The 6000-nt window shown below is 43.7% G+C and overlaps 1 pseudogene; it reads left to right on the top strand.

Moving 5' to 3' along the window:
* The first annotated feature begins 4423 nt into the window (after positions 1 to 4423).
* On the top strand, positions 4424 to 4541 carry LOC126213042 (5S ribosomal RNA; annotated as a pseudogene).
* Positions 4542 to 6000: the final 1459 nt, after the last annotated feature.

The raw sequence follows: 6000 nt of genomic DNA, 5'->3' as shown, positions 1-6000 counted from the left end.
AAAATAAAAAGAGAAAAGAAACAAGATTTAAATTTTATAAGACATTGGTAGTCCCTATATTTATTTACGGAAGCGACTTGTGGATTATAAACAAATGCCCAGAACGTCGTACACATGCAACAGTGATAAAGTTTGTAAGAGGACGTACGGAACGTGGTAAAGCACCCGTTGCGCTCACGATAAGTTCCATCTGCAGCCAGAAATTTGATATTTTCCGATGTACTTATCTGATGTGTCACATCTGTAATCGTAAAGGAGGGGCAACTAACAAGTGCTCGCAAATTTCATTGCTGCTTTTGTCTGTAAACGAGAATCAAAATAAGAAAAAACGGCGAGAGGCAGTATAAATGTGCAGCCTACTCTTATCTGAGCACGAATTTTCCGTCAACTACGAGGCAATTAAAAACTGAAGTAGCGCTATTCTTCGCCAGATAGTTCGTAAGAAACAGCAGCGAGAGAAAATGAGAAACAGCGAAGAATTTACGGCTTTCCTGGTAAGATACAAACATTGTGATAGTTCATCTACAGTTTACGGAAGACAGAAATGACTTGCGTGTTGCATTGCGCCGATACATAATATCTCTGACCTTGGTTTATCGCTGACCTTCAATCGGCTGCTGCTCTCTAGCAGCACGCACAGTTACGAAACTAGCAGTCGGTAGCAGGGGGCAACAGACGGCGGTTCGCATCACTATTTACAAACACTGCTTCCGCTTTTGGTTTACGCTGAGTTGAGATAAGGCACTCCGCCAGACGTCCGTCACCAGCAGACTGCCGTATCACTTGGAAGACGGCCAGTTCTGTCAGTTCCAGCTAGTTCTCTGATGTCACTGAACTCAGTGACCATTCCCCGGCGCCGGATGTCCGACGTCTGAGATGTGCAATTTGAACAGAGTCTGCGACTGCGATAAATACCCCCCTACTGATGAACGCCTACCTTATCGTCCGCATCCGACAGACGGATCACCATCCACTGTGTCACGTGCTATATCTCTCTGATACATTGCCAAAAATATAACTTAACGGCGTCACTTACGGTACATCTTGACGCTCCATTCGCATGCCTTTACTACTCCAGTTGACAGGAGAGGAGAGATTCCTTGTAATTCGAAGAAAGTCATAGAATTACACTGCATTTGACATCTAATATTGTTATGTGTACAGTTTACTTAATAAAAATTTGTACAAATAATTTTCATCTACAACATTTTTTTTTTCATAATGTGACTGAAAAAATCAACCAGCCAGTTGAAAAACAAAGGTTTACTAGCCCTTGACCAAGGTTTCGTTATTTTGTAACACCCCACCCGTCACTTATCTGGTTTTGGCGTGTGTTCACCCCAGCTAATTGACTAACAGATCAACAGAGAGTGCAAAACTGCCGCAATATCATATAACACAAAGAAAGTAATAGGCCCTGTGACTCGTGATTGAACTGCGGTGGCAGTGTTGACATTAATTGATTGATAATTGATCCCTTTTAATTAAAAAGGGGTGCACATTGATGTTATATTCAGCTATTGAACACCAGATGCAAATGTTGAACATAAAATTAATTAAGAAAGTGACTTGGGATTTCAACTACTTGATTGAAAACATTGTAAGAGGTCCATGATTAAGGAATTTGTTGCTAGTGCACTCGAGCAGATGTAATTTCGATGGATTGCTCATGTGCTGCCTGCGATATGTAAGCTATAAGAGAATCTCAGACCAGAGAGCAGTGTTGTCAGCAGTAGGACCTGTGTAACAGTTGTAGGAGTAAGTAGTAGCGAGCAGTCTGGTGTATCGTGTTGGCTGGGCCGGTCGTGGGGAGCGATGGCGGAGCCTGAGCGTTGTAGTATAAGGTAAAAGCAGCCTCGCGCATATGTAGTAGTATTATATCAAGTCCCATGTAAATGTTTAAAAAAATCTCTTAATAATAATCTTTCTCATAAAAAGTAACTTTTGACAATCATTCATTTCAATTTAAAAAAATTTACTAATTTCTCCAATCCTTGGTCATCCCGATTATGGAAAGGAAAAATCAGTTGTTTCTTTTTATGCATGACAAATCTATCGGGCAGCATTGCACAGAGCTGCGCCAGAAAAATTTCTTATAGGAGCAGATAAATACGCGTTATCCGGCGACCTAATTGAGGTAGGAATTTTCAATTTATTCAGAATGATCTTTCAGGGCCATGACGAAGCACTGCTGACGTCCAAAAGTCACCGGTTTAAATTCACAGTCATTATTGAAAGGTTAGAAGTGAGCGACAATTTTATTGATAGGTTAGTCACATTGTATTGTTGGAAGGTTACGGAAGTTTTCTGTTGGGAGGTTACACTGAAAGAAAGAAATAATTATATTGTTTTTACTGCTGGGAGGTAACGGAATTTATTTTGTGGGGAGGTTACAATATGCAGTCGATTAGCACAAATTTATTTTAACTCACGACCTTCAATCATCACATTACATGACTCTCCTACCAGGCAGTGGTAATAAATTGCGTTTGCATGGAGTAAAGCTCGATAATTCAAAAGTAATTCCTATCGACTGACCCAGGCGTAATGCAAAGTGCGAGAAGAATTCTACAGTACACGGCCCATGAAGCCCTCGTTGAAACTTTGCCGACGTGATTCAACAAATTAATCAGTGGCCGAAGCGGGCGCAATATCACCGAATTAAAGCGTGGCGGGGCGGCGTTGTGCGGACATAGACCAGCCTCGTGGTGCTGCAAGGCTGCGCTCGTATATTCACTGCTAGCTATCTTGTTCAATACATAGCTGAACGAAAACTTTCTATCTCCAAGCTCAATCGTTCCGTTTCCTAAGTCCTAAACTGCAGAGATGCTCACTCTCTCTCAGGCAAGCTGAGTGCAGAACGCCACGTCTGCACTCTAAGCAAGCTGTGAGCAGAAGACCCCTTACAGAGACTTCTGCCAGTCATCTCTTCGCCTCGGTTTCCCCTCCATCAAAATCACTTACGGCAATTGCAGCGCAAGTCGCGTTAATTACGCGTTCCTTCCCAGCACCGACCAATGTCTGCTCTGGGAAGTGAAGAAATTCCCACAAAATTTCCCTTCCTCTCAACTTCTGCTATTTAGCTCCTCCCGGGCCACACATCAAGGTTAGCATCTGCATAAAACACCAATTTTTCCGAAATTCTGACTCCCAGGAGAGTATTTCAAATTCCTTGGTCCTACGTTCCCATCGGAGGCCGGCGTATTTCATTCTGTTGCTCTTCACCTGATTTACTTCAGACTCTGCGGACCATGAATTCAGCGTGAAGTTGCTATAGTCACGAACACGCATATTTCGACCTCTGTTCACCGCTCCATCGTAGCTTTGCGCGGCTTTCTCGCATGATTCACTGAAAATGGGACGATGGACATTTATCAACAAGCGTACAAGTTCTCTGTCTGCTTCCTGGTACATCAGCATGGGGTCAACCACCCCCTCACTGTCACTTCTCATCTTAAGGCAGCTGGAGGCCGCGCCCCGTTACTGCTTTCCCAGACCTTGAGCTGCCCTTAGCTGCCTATTCTCGCTTCCCTTCGCCGCTCCCCAGCCGCACGCCGCCACTCGGCTGCGGTCAATTCCGAATACTTCCCTGGGATAAACTAGCCTCCAGTAAATTGACGCATTTCCACAAAGTTTTCATGTCATGTGAATTACTTTAAAACCCTCACCCAACATTAATTATTCCAATACGTCCATACTATACCCTCTATAAGATGCATTGTGCCTTGTCAGTCATTTTTCTTCAGCCTACTGTTCGCTCAACGTGAGTTTGGTGATCTTTAATGACTTCATGTAAGGGGCATAGTTCCTGCCATCTTACAATTTCTAATAACAAAAAAATGGCTCTGAGCACAATGGGACTTAACATCTGTGGTCATCAGTCCCCTAGAACGTAGAACTACTTAAACCTAACTAACCTAAGGACATCACACACATCCATGCCCGTGCCCGAGGCAGGATTCGAACCTGCGACCGTAGCTGTCACGCGGTTCCAGACTGAAGTGCCTAGAACCGCAGGGCCACACCGGAAGGCTTCTAATAACAATTTCTTCAGAAGGAGTGGCCTTGTCACATCAAATGGTGGTACATTAGATTAGATGAAGGTGAGCGGCTCTTGTCATAGATAAAATTGACATAAAAATACAAATTATCACATGTCATAGCTTTAGACAGCAGCCAGGTTACATTCAGCTTACTTCAGAATAAATACTCACTAGTAAAGGCTCTTGTCAACATAAGACCTTTGTTTTGCAACTGGCTGACTGATTTTTCAACTCTTCAGATTTATAAATTTCTGATTCGCAGCCATGTTTAAGATTTTGAATTTTTTCCCTTATTTATTCATTTAACTTTTTAAAAACTGAATACCAGTTTATCAACAACGTTACCAAAGGTTATAATTCATAGTATTTCAGCGGAATGGGGCAACGGACATGCCACAGTGGATACACCGGTTCCCGTCAGATCACCGAACTTAAGCGCTGTCGGGTGAGGCCGGCACTTGGATGGGTGACCATCCGGGCCACCATGCGCTGTTGCCGTTTTTCGGGTAGCACTCGACCTCGTGATGCCAACTCAGGAGCTACTCGACCGAGTCGTAGCGGTTTCGATCACAGAAAACCATTGTAACGACCGGGAGAGTGGTGTGCTGACCACGCGCCCCTCCTATCTGTATCCTGAGCTGAGGATGACACGGCGGTCGGCTGGTCCCTATGGGCCACTTGTGGCCTGAAGATGGAGTGCTTGCTTGCTTGTATTTCAGCAGAAAGATAAATTTTTAAAACCATAGCTATATACAGGGTGACGTATTTACCTTGACTATCCCATGACCGAGCGAGGTGGCGCAGTGGTTAGACACTGGACTCGCATTCGGGAGGACGACGGTTCAATCCCGCGTCCGGCCATCCTGATTTAGGTTTTCCGTGTTTTCCCTAAATCAGTCCAGGCAAATGCCGGGATGGTTCCTCTGAAAGGGCACGGCCGACTTCCTTCCCCATCCTTCCCTAATCCGATGAGACCAATGACCACGCAGTCTGGTCTCCTTCCCCAAACCAACCAACCAACCAACCAACTATCCCATGAAATTTTTTGCCTGGAAGCAAAGAAAAAAAAAGTATCAGGGAAACGTTGCTTAGCTACAGGTGGGACATCAATCAGTATGACTGCCCTTCTTGTAACTTTGTTCATTATGAAGATATGAATAGCAGTACGTCTTTTTTTAAGAAACACTCCATATTTTTTATTCGGTATTCCATTTCCACTCCTCAAGACCTATTCAAAAAGCAGCGCAGTGTATCATTCACGTGAATAGCATGTTATTAAAAACGTAACATAAAACTACGTCTGACGCTCCCTGTACTATGATAACACAGAGCAGGCACCTCGGCTACTGCAACTCGCCCTCTTGCTGGAATTCACAATAAACAAATTGAAACATAAGGATAATTCACACCAGTCATTCATCCACACGTTTACAGTTGAAGATTTCTGTGAGTACAATGTAAATTTGCAAAGAGAAAGTAGAAATGCAACTCATCTATGGATGACCGACGTGCAGTTTCCTTGTGTTCACATTTGAAACGACAAGAGGATAAATGCGAACAGCACACCACTGTCCAACGGTTTGTTGTAGCCCTGACTACTTCAGATGCTGCTGATCCGTGATTCTTTTTAAAATTATTTTCAAGAAATTCGGTTTGCGATAAGCGAAACAAACTGGAGGACAATACTATTACAGAAGGTTAAGAATAAGTAGGTGAAGCTGAAATGGGAGATATGACACTGCCAGAAGAATTTGACAGAGCACTGAAAGACCGAAGTGGAACCAAGGCCCCAGAAGCAGCCGGCATTGCCTCACAATTACTGAGATCTCTGGGGCAGCCAAACAAAATTATACCACCTGGCGTTGAAGACGCATCAGACAGGCGAAAGACACTCAGCCTTCAAAAAGAATATCGTAATTGCAATACTGAAGAAGGCAGGTGCTGACATTGTACTGAA

The sequence above is a fragment of the Schistocerca nitens genome, chromosome 1 (genome assembly GCF_023898315.1).
Source record: "Schistocerca nitens isolate TAMUIC-IGC-003100 chromosome 1, iqSchNite1.1, whole genome shotgun sequence".
NCBI lineage: Eukaryota > Metazoa > Arthropoda > Insecta > Orthoptera > Acrididae > Schistocerca > Schistocerca nitens.
Note: the sequence above shows the minus strand (reverse complement) of the source record. Positions and strands in the feature narration are given on the sequence as shown.